This window comes from Mixophyes fleayi, chromosome 4 (assembly GCF_038048845.1).
Source record: "Mixophyes fleayi isolate aMixFle1 chromosome 4, aMixFle1.hap1, whole genome shotgun sequence".
Lineage (NCBI taxonomy): Eukaryota > Metazoa > Chordata > Amphibia > Anura > Limnodynastidae > Mixophyes > Mixophyes fleayi.
This window is the reverse complement of record NC_134405.1, coordinates 4,195,062-4,206,391: the sequence shown is the minus strand read 5'-3', so window position 1 is coordinate 4,206,391 and position 11,330 is coordinate 4,195,062.

The following is an 11,330-nucleotide window of genomic DNA, read 5'->3' as shown; positions in this document are numbered from 1 at the left end:
ATGCTCAGTGCGGCAGCGAAACTTATCCTCCTTTTTCTATCTGCTTCCCCTTTCTACCTTGCCTTACATTTCCTCCTCTTCTCCTACAGAAACCTTTTCAAACTCCTCACCTACAAGACCCTCTCCCACTCTACTGCCCCATATATTTCTAACCTCCTCTCCATCCACACTCCCTCCCATTCACTAAATTCGGCCAGTGACCATCACCTCTCCTCCACTCTGATCACCTCATCCCACTCCAGAATCAAACATTTCTCCCGGACTGCCCCCTCTACACTGTACTGACCTCCCACGCTCTATCAGTCTCCACCTAGTCTTTGCACCTTCAAACATGCACTTAAAACCCATCTATTCCTTGAAGCCTACCAGCCATCCACCTAACCATTTCTCCAGGCTTGGTCTTCTCACCTCTTTCTTCCTCTGTCTCCTCTTTCTCGCTCCTCTTGCGCTAGATCCCCTCCACTGACTCCCCATTGTGCCTGCTGTCTGTTGGCCCTCCCTTTAGGATGTAAGCTCTTACGAGCTGGTCCATCTTCCCTCTTGTCTTCTACTCCAGCTTCTTTGTACTAGCTATGTTTGGAGCTGTTGGAGTCTTGGTATTATTCGTTTACTGTTCTGTACTCTTTTACCCTGTATGCTTTACTGTTTGTATTCTGGACGGTGCTGCGGAAATTTTGTGGCACCTTACAAATAGAGGATAATAATATAATGGAGATATTTTGAAAAGTTTTGTTATTATATTTTGGCCGGTCCCCAAGTTCTTGAAATGAACCTTGGCGCTGGAAGAGTTAATTCACCGTCACTAGGCACCGCATGAATAAAGTGACTGCTTAAATGTTTTATTTAATTAAAATTAATGTTTTTACATGTGCACTGCGGTGCCAGCGGGTGTACCCGGCACAGCCTAGTAAGAGAGTGTTTAAATGTATTTAATAAATGAATGTATATATTTAGTGAATTGGCGAGGCAGCACTGGCAATTAACCAGTGTACAGTGCCATAAGAGTTAATTCTCAGTGCTAGATGCCAGCCCAGGTGCCCAGCAAGGGGGTACACTAACAGCGAGAGTTACCCAGAAGGAATCGGTTCTAGGTGCCAATGAAGGAGCCTAGTGGTGGTAGCAGCAGGCTCCTCCTACAGCATTTAGAGGGGTAAAATTTGGGATGCAAAAAGGGGATGATGGCAAAGCAAGCCCAGCCAGTCCCCGGCTAGCACGTACAGGGTGGCATACAAGATCCATTCTGTCACATGTTATGACCGGATCACTTGTAAATAACTTATGGCATAAACTTAGTTAAAGGAAATAGCGCAGGGCGCTTATTTATATAATTTCAATGTACTGATTTTACTATGTCGTGTGGCACTTTGTAGAGGAATGGCATTCATTTCTGAGGTATTCATTTCTGATGCAATAAGCATTTGTTGAGGAAGTTTTTTGTGTATTTTGGTAGGGAAATGACTTGTTTGGGGTTTTGTAACTTTTGTTTGGAAATTCTCAAGTTAGCAATAGAGTGGAGAGTGACCTACAGATTAGACCCAAAATCTAATCTGTTCTCAGCTTTCCAGCACCACCACTCTGCCCACTACCCAGCAGCTCTGGACAGTGTGATAGGCCCGGGGGTTCCATCCACAGCAACCCTGATCTGAAGACAAGGGGTCAGGTGTACCTGCTAGGGGGTACACCAGAAGTGACAGTTACCCAGAAGGAACCCGGTTCTGAATGCAGGTAAGAAGTCCAATGGTGTGGGCGTTTGTAAGCCCCTCCTACTGCAGTTAGAGGGCGCATTTGGGATAACAAAAGGGAATGGTAGCAAAGTATGCCCAGCCGGTTCCCAGCAACAACAGACACTGTGGCATAAGCATGGGCAGCACGTGGCTAAGTGGTTAGCACTTCTGCCTCACAGCACTGGGGTCATGATTCCCAACCATGGTCTTATCTGTGTGGAGTTTGTATGTTCTCCCTGTGTTTTGCGCGGGTTTCCTCCAGGTGCTTCGGTTTCCTCCCACACTCCAAAAACTTACTGGTTGGTTAATTGGTTGCTATCAAATTGACCTTAGTCTCTCTCTCTCTGTCTGTGTGTTTAGAGAATTTAAACTGTAAGCTCCAGTGTGAATGAGCTCTGTGGATTTAGTGGCGCTATATAAATAAATGGTGATGATGATGATAGGTCCATCCTGTATATTTTATGGCGATATGAGGAAAAATGTAAGCACTCAATGGAGACAAGAGGGAGAGGTGGAGGGACACAGAGTAAAAGTAATTGGACACAGGAGGGGTGTTGGACATAAGGTAGATAGCTTTGCATCATTTAATATGATTTATATTAAACTATATAGTGTTAAAATTTATTTCACTCAATCAAAATCCCTAACTCTACGTTGAAATGTACATTTCAAAGAAGAAGTTCACAACCAGCACTTCTAAATTTCCACTTCGACCACTGCATATGATAGATAATGCGTGAAACCATCATGCCAACTATCAGTAAATCATAGCAAATTAAACCAATGGCAGAAGTAGCTAAGTAACTCTCTTTGGCTTTAATTAAATATCTATTCTCCATATTACTTTCACTTGTTGTTAAATCCATATAATTGTTTTACAGTTAGAAGGCCAGTGCTTCCCCCTATTTAATGGAAGTGGCTGCTTTCTGGAGCTTGCGCAAAAAGTGTGAAATTTCATGCCTGTACTTTGAGGGTTTCTAGTTTCCCAGAAATTCCCTCTCTGCACTGGAATCTCACTCTTCCTCCATCAAATCCAATTGCAATGTTTTCTCCTCGGAGTTCTCAGAAAGAGGATGGCAATGACAGATTTGACAGATGGCAATCCATGTGCTAGACATGACCCTAGAGGTCTACATCCTCTCCACGGGATGGTAACACCCCCTCTGCAATCAGGAATTTAGAACCCCCTCTAGAAATCCTGGATTTACTGAGAATGTAAAGGTTTGCATGCATGCATTGGGTGAGCTACAAATGCAATTTAAAAAAAAAATTAAAATCAATTTTTTTGTTAAAAAATTGCAGCTTTAAAGTCATATAATTTCAAAACCAATGTACTTCTCAGTCTTGGGTGTAAACCAGTGTACTTACTAGCCATGGCTTTAAAGAAAACCACTCAAGATTTTTGGGGTTTTCTTTACACCTATGGCAGCATTTATTATACCAAATTTAATTGAAATTAGAGAATGTAAGGTAGAATTTTTTCTAAAATTGTGTTGATTTGATGTGGAACGACCCACTTGTTTCTGAGGTAAGTGGGCAGCAAAGATGACTCGATAGTGAGATGCAGAGCAGAGATCTTTATGGCAAGAGGGATGTGTATTACCAACGTCCGCCAGTATAACAGCTTGGCAGCATATAGTTGAGCTGTAACACCTAATACAACTGATGAAAGGATAGAAGTAATGCCAGTTGCCTATGTGGAGATGGAGCTGGAGAGCAACACACAGAGCAAGTGAAAGTGCAGAGGCAGGGTTGCATGTTACGGAATGAGTATCACAGCTGATAGAGGAGCGAATAATGGACCCAGGATCCTGTGGCCGGGAAATGTTATCACAGGTAATAGAAACATAGAATTTGATGGCAGATAAGAACCACTTGTCCCATCTAGTCTGCTCATTGTTTAACCTATGGTAGGTAGGTACCCAGGATCTTTCCTCAGGGCCATATTACTAGCGGACCAAATTGTGAAGCTGGTTTTGCATTATTTTGCAATCAAGATTTTTTCCACCCGCATTTTCTGTATGACCTATCCACTATCACTAGAGCAGGTTTGCCTGGCTGTTTCCTGGGTAATCTCCAGGATGCATGAGCTGGCTACAATAAGGATGCCTGGGGTATCCTCAATGAGTTAGGCCAGGGATGGGGAACCTTTTAGTTTGCCAAGGGCCATTTGGATATTTATCATTCACGGGCCATACAAAATTATCAACTTAAAAATTAGCCTGCTATATTTGGTCAAACATTTAATTAACTCACCTCTAATGTGATGGCTGAAACTGCTTCTCTTTGGTGAGGTGTGAGATGTTAGCTGGTATTGATGACGTTGCTACTTGCAACGGCTTTTCCAGGTTTGACTCTTTGTGATGGTAAGTTTTGAAAAGAGCTGCTCGCAGCAGTAAGTTGTTCCAAACACATATGCATATTTCAGTGCATGTTTCCTCATTGCTTACGCAATGTTTATAGAACTGAAGCAGTGGGAGGTTGTTGCACCTAGCTGTCAGCTCATCATCGCTTTGCAGCTGAATTATTTTGTGTTGTAGGTTATCAGGCACATTAGCTGGTTCCACATTGAACGGTGTAGCAAAGATGTTCAATTCCATTTGTTTACTTTTCACATCCATGAGTCTTCCATTAAATGCCTCAATTAATTTTGCACATTCACCAGCATATTCAAGTGTCGTAGAAGACTTTTGTCCTTCCAAAGTGGGGAAATGCACAGTGTTATTCATTTCGAATTGCACTTTCTACAGCGTTGATTTAGCTTCAAATGATTTCACGTTTGAAAGCAAGGAGTGAGAAATAGGTTGGGGCCCTGCAGCTTGACGTTCAGCTCTGAGAGATACTTGGTAATGTGCACCATGAACGCTAGATCACACAGCCACTTGCTATCATTGAGTTCCCTGTCAAGTTTTTCCTTCATCTTCCTTCATTTTCCTTCATCAATGAACTGCTTGACTTCATCAGCAGAGCAGGAGCATGTTCTCGCGACCGCTCACTTCTCAGTGATAAACAATATCACCGTACTCAGAGTCAAGATCATTCAGTAACTCCTTAAACTGGCGGCTGTTAAACGCTCTCCTTTTGACAAAATTTATGCATGTCGCTATTGTTGATATCACATTGTTGAGCCGCAACTACTGTGCACAGATACTTTTTGGGTGTATGATACAGTGGCATATAATTGGATCACTTGTATCAAGCCTTAGACAATTCAGTTCTTTCTTGACAAATGCAATTAACCCTTTTTGTCTAGCCATCCATGGCTGGAACTCCATCTGTAGTAAGGCCACTTCATTTTTCAAAGCTCAAGCTTTTTCATTGATAAAACAAGTCTCTCAAACAAGTCCTCATCTCTTGTAGTGCCATGCATGGCCACGAGTGACAGCTCTTCCTTTCACATGTCAAACTCTGTAGTTATCCAACGAACGAAAACGGCCAGTTGGGCAGTATTGGTTATGTCCATTGTCTCGTCACAAGCCAGAGAGAAAAATTGGAAATCTTTTGAAGAATCCTTCAGTATTTTTTCAATATCTTGTGCTAAGTCAGTAATCCAATCTGAGACGGTTCTCAGAGACAAACTAACACTCTGAAACAATTTTACTTTGTCTGGTGCTACCAACTCCGCAGCAGCCACCATGCACTCTTTTACCAACTCCCTCTACATGAGGCCTTAGCTTCTTTGCGATTAGCTCGCTCACTAAATAACTTCTCTGAATAACGTCTGTGTCACAACGAGGCCTAGTGAAATTGGCTTCCAAACTCCACTGAAGAGCATTGATTTTATCCAGATGCATTTGGCCTTCCAATTCATTGAGTTTAGCATGTTTTGAGCTGTAATGACACTCCTGATTGGCTTTTTTCATTACTGCTAACACATTGCCACAAAGTAGGCACACAGGTTTGCATTTGACTTCAACAAAAATATAATCATTTGTCCATTTCTCTTGGAAAGATCGACACTCTGCATCAACTTTTCTTTTCTTTTTAGTTGTCATTTGTAGGATGTCACACCACTTAAGTTTGAAAAGACACTGAATAAATGTGGGCTCTGAAATATGACAAGCTATGCAACAAGCGCCCCACTGTCAGGCTCCCCTTTAATAGGCCCTATACAGCTGCTGGTTAGGAAATGAGAGTGGGCATCAAGTGTTAGCACAGAACCTATAATGACCCAATTAACAATAAAGGTGACAGCCTCGGGGGGCACTAGAGGTATTGGGGGGCTGTGGTGTCCTAGATGACAAAAGAAGGAGTATTGCAGCCTTACCCTGTTGGATCAGCTCCATCGGAGGTTTTCTTGCGCTCCAGAGTCAGGCGCCTCCTGGGGGGATAGACCCCATGGACGCTCCTTTAACTGTGTTACCCTGCAGGCCCGGGGTATGATTAGTGCAGCTATCAGCTCTGGAGGTGTCCTGCTGCCCAGGGCAGCTCTTCTCAGTTTCACAGAGGTGATGGCAGTGCGGCGCTCAGATAGAGGCACAGGGTATCCTGCAGGTGGAGTGCTCTAGTGAGGCTCAGTGTCCAGGTCTGAGTGCGTCTGCAGCTACCGATGGCTGGGAGAGATGTAGAACAGCAGCCGCCCAAAAGCATATAGATTTATTGAATTTCGACTCCCACCTGCGGTTGCCTTGGAAGGGCCAGATCAACTTATACGGCCCACGGGACGTTCCCCACCCCTGAGTTAGGCAGATCCAATTGAAAAGCAATGAGATTTGCTTTCTTGGTGAATTTGAATTTACCAGTGTGTCTAGGCACAAACTTAAAGGAATTCTGACGAAGTTTGGTGTTCCAAGTGGAGAGACATACCCTGTCCCTTTCCTTGAACCTACAAGGATGTCGGAAGCGATCCTTAAATAATTTGGCTTGAAAAGCAGTTTGCTTCAATGAAAAGTGTTTCTTTTTCCAAATTCTAAGCAGACAACGAGCAAGGTTACCGAACTCAAGGTGGTTGACATAAAATGAAATAGGCTTCTGCGTATCCCATAAATACAGAAAAGTGGTGAAGAGTGTGTTGTATTACTGTAGGCAGATTCAGCCCACAGAGGGCATTCCACCCAATTGTCATGTAATCCAAGATGTAACATCTTAAATATTGTCCCAAGGACTGGTTCCCCCTTTCCATCTTTCCATTCATTTGCGGGTGATAGGCTGATGAAAAACTTGGTTGCATGTTCAATAAATTGCATAAATCTCCAGGATTGGGCAACCCATGAAGTGCTTCTATCTGTACAATATTAGTGGGTATGCCGTGTAATCTGAAGACATATTGAATAATCCGTAGAGCCAGAGCAGAGGGTAGATTGGGTAGTGAAATAAAGCGAAATTATCGATTTTCAACCATATACAGTTACACCTGTAGATTAAAGCAAATCTGTAATGAAGTCCATGGAAATTAGCGTCTATTAAGCACCGGGCAGGGATAAAAGGACCATCTGTTCCATGGATAAATTTGGGTATCTCCACTCTGGAACTGAATTCACAGGATTGAACAAAGTCTCTTACGTCTTTCTTCAAAGACATCACTAGGTTGTGGACAAAAGGATGGCGGTATGAACTCCTGATGTGGAATGTAGATATTATTTTTGTCACAAACGCTGGACTGGCTCTGAGTACTACCTTATACAAACAGACATTCAAAAAGGGCACCAGAGTGCTTATAATTCTCCAACTCTGGAAGCAGAGGTAATCGAGACCAATAACACTACATTTAATGTCATTCATCTTAACAAAATTTCTTGCATAGGTTCAAAGGGTTCAGGCATCAGAGGGTTGAGCACTAAATAGAGGTCCCATGGGGCCACAAAGGACCTAATAAATGGTCGGACCCACTTTACTGCTTGGAAGAAGCAAGTAATCAAATCTTTTGAATCTAACTTGGTATCTAAGAGCATACACAATGCAGACACTTGTACATTGAGTACAAGTGTCTGCATTCAGCAACACCTTTGCTGAAATCATCCTGAAGGAGGTCCATGACATGCATAATAGTTATAGTTGCATTTATTTTAGAATCACACCGTAAGGAATTGCCTTGATATTTGCTTCTCTGACAAATAGACGTCTCTGTTTTCAGAAAACTTGCAGCAGGAGACAGGAGTAGAAGGTGAGATAATCTGCGGCAGGTATGCACCAGGGTCCAGGTAGTGGTAGCAGGAGACTGGATCAGGAGGAGAGATAATCTGCAGCAAGTAATGGAAACAAGAGTCTAGGAAAGTCACATCCACACAGGGTGAAATAGACACAAGGGGCTTGATTCATTAAGGAAAGTAAAGCAAAAATAAATGAGTAACTTTGCACCTTGGCAAAACCATGTTGCATTGGCGGGGGGGGGGGGGGGGGTAAATTTAAAATGTGTGCACAGATTTTTAGTTGGGATAGGGCATGATAGATCAACTTTAAATTTCAGTGTAAAAATAAAGCTATCAAGTATTTGTGTGCTACATGGAAAAACAGCCAGTATGTAACTTATGTGCAAAACAATAAACTAATATGCCCCCTTTGTATTATAACATGGATTTGTCCAGGAGAAAACTTACTAATTTGTTTTACCTTACTTTCCTTAATGAATCAGGCCCAAGATCTGGCAGAGAAAAAAAGCAGCCAGGTGTAATATATTTCCTGCCCATTAGAGAGCACTGTCCAATGGGAAGGAATGGGAACAGATAAAAGATGGATCTGCACATGTGCAGACCGAAAACAAAGATGAAGACCGCAAGAGGCTGCAGCGTGGTAACGCCGGGCAGTGGAAGACGAGGTAAGTGCACAGGGACTCGGCCGAACGATCGGCAGGTCCGGTGCGTGATCATAACAATAAGGACGTATACCAGCCCTATTCCATTCCATGTGTATCTTTTTATTTCTCCAGTCCACAATTCCTTATCTGTTTCCAGTACTTCAGGCTTCTCCGCAAACATGGCTCCGCTACAATTGGACCAGAGTATCTCCAAAAGGCAGGTCAACCAATGACAGGGTCATGGCCGCCCCAGGCTCATTGATGTGTGTGCACAATTTGAAGAAGAGTTAATGCTGGCTATGATAGAAAAGTGTCAGAACACACAGTATATCGCAGCTTGCTGAGTATGGGGCTGCGTAGCCGCAGACCAGGCAGAGTGGCCATGCTGACCCCTGTCCACTGCAGAAAGCGTGTACATTATTTACCTGGGATGGCAACAGGATGCACTATGGAATAAGGCAAGCCAGTGGAGGCAGTGTGATACACTGGACAGTCTTCTTCTGGGTCGTGAGTTTGATTCCCGACCATGGCCTTATCTGTGAGGAGTTTGTATCAATCAGTGGCACTATATAAATAATGATGATTATGAAACCTTGGGCCCTGGCATTCATGTTGATGTTACTTACCCAAACTTTGTTGCAGACCAAGTACACCCCTTCATGGTAACAGTATTCTATTATGGTCGTGGCCTCTTTTAGCAGGATAGTGCACATCGCCACCCTGAAAAAATTGTTCCAGAATGGTTTGAGAAACATGACAAAGAGTTTAAGGTGTTGACTTGGTCTCCAAATCTGAATCCGATCCAGCATCTGTGGGATGTGCTGGACAAACAAGTCCGAGCCATGGAAGCCCCATCTCTTAAGTTACAGGACTTAAAGGATCTGCTGCTAACGTCTTGGTGCCAGATACCCCAGGACACCTTCAAAGGTCTTGTAGAGTCCATGCCTCGACGGGTCAGAGCTGTTTTGGTGGTATGAGGGGGCATACACAATATAAGGCAGGTGGATTCAATGTTGTAGCAGATCAGTGTATATGCTTAAGCAAAATCTCCACACTGTCTAAATTAAACATGCTAGGCGTTTCTTTCATCTCCAGATTCATGACTAAAGGAATCTACTAAATTCCCTGGAGAATCACATTCTGACTGAGTGAATCTCTCCTCTTTATCTATTTTTGTAGTTTTGATTCAGGCTCCATTCCGATGCCTCATTCTGTTGAAGTACAAATGACTGTGGTAAAATGTTTCCATGGGTAGGGAGAGTTAGATAGATCTGTTCACGAAGGCTATAGTTCTGAAATATTAACATAATGTTATCTTTTCTTTTTTATTACTATTTCATTTTCATTTAATTTTTTTTTATTAGTGGAACTGTAAGCCCAAGGTCAATTAAATTGTGTAATTTATCAAGAAATAATATTGATTAAGAGTTTTACTTATGCAGTTTAGAGTTTAATGAAGATATTATATTAAAATCATATATAAGGTATTAAAATATTTTAGGAAGGCAGCAGAGTAATACTCATGACGATTTTTAGAACAGGTGGACAAACATGGCTATATGTCAAAGGGAGAAAAGCCCTAAAGCATGCAGTTTTATGGCTTCCACCTATTTATCAAATCCTGCTGGCTGGTGAAGACTATAGTCTGTGTCAGACTTTTTCGGGAGCCTTTGGTGAAGTTTCCACAAAGAGACCCTGCACTGGCCTGGCGACTGGTAACTAGCCAGAATTGGAGCAGATCGTCGCTCAGCTGCTTTGGCGATATTTTATTGATTAATAGAGGAGCAAAAGATTTTCTTTCTCTACCATAAGCGTTGATAGAAAATCGTTCATTTTGCTGCTATTTGATAAATTACCCCATAGTGTGATATTGGATCAAGAGAAACTTGAAAGTGAGATAAGGAAAAGCAGTTCTCTACACAACGTTTAGTGGACCAATGAAACTGTTACCTAACTAAGGTGGTTTGTGAGGGATTTTAGCAGTGGTGAGTGTAGTGGAAAAAGTATCAGCTGAGGGGTGGGGAGACAAGGTGATTATGGAGCAGTAGAGAATTAGGCAATGGAGGGAAGGAGGTGTCATTATGTATGGAATCAATTTTGGAGGTGAAGTGTGAATAAAATCGAGAGCAGAGAGAGAAGGGTAGAGGAGAGTTGAAAAAGAAGATGGGGTTGGAGGATTGGGAGGAAATTATATCCTTAAAGTAGGGCTGTTTAGAGAGTAATAAAGCAGAACTGTAAGAGGAGAGAATGAACTTAAAATGAAGGAGTGAGAGTGTCTCCGTGCTACTGGAGCGGTTTTGAAGATATTGGTTAGGCTTGGGAGGCAGAGTCAAGAGCAGTGGTTAAGGTGTAATTGCAGAAGAAGACAGCTAGATCAGAGCATGAAAGGCGGTGGTAATCGTCTTAACGGTGACGAGAACCCCGACAGGCTTCACACCTACACTAAAATACAGATTGCAGCAAAAAAACGAATCCAATATAAAGAGACTTGCCTGATAACCGAAGATTTCCGACGGCAGCGCATGCAGACAGGCAGTCATTCCGATGAGGCAGTTGTCCAGATTCCTTTTGCTGCAATCAGAATTTTCGTGTAGGTGTGAAGCCTTTTGGGGTTCTCGTCCCCGTTAACACGTACCCAACCCATGAATGGATGGTGATGGGGAAGAGTAGTGAGAGAAGGGAGGAGGAGAAAGTCGTAGGATCAACGTCATCCAGGATGCTCCTGAAAAATGTAGCTATATTGGAGGGGGAAGGTGAAAATGATGGGGTTTTGCAAACAAAGAGGCGATGGTGTTCAGAGAGAGGGAAAGGTGAATTGTTAAAGTTAGGGACAGTACTGAGGTGGAAAAGACTAGATCTCTGCTGTGGGAGGG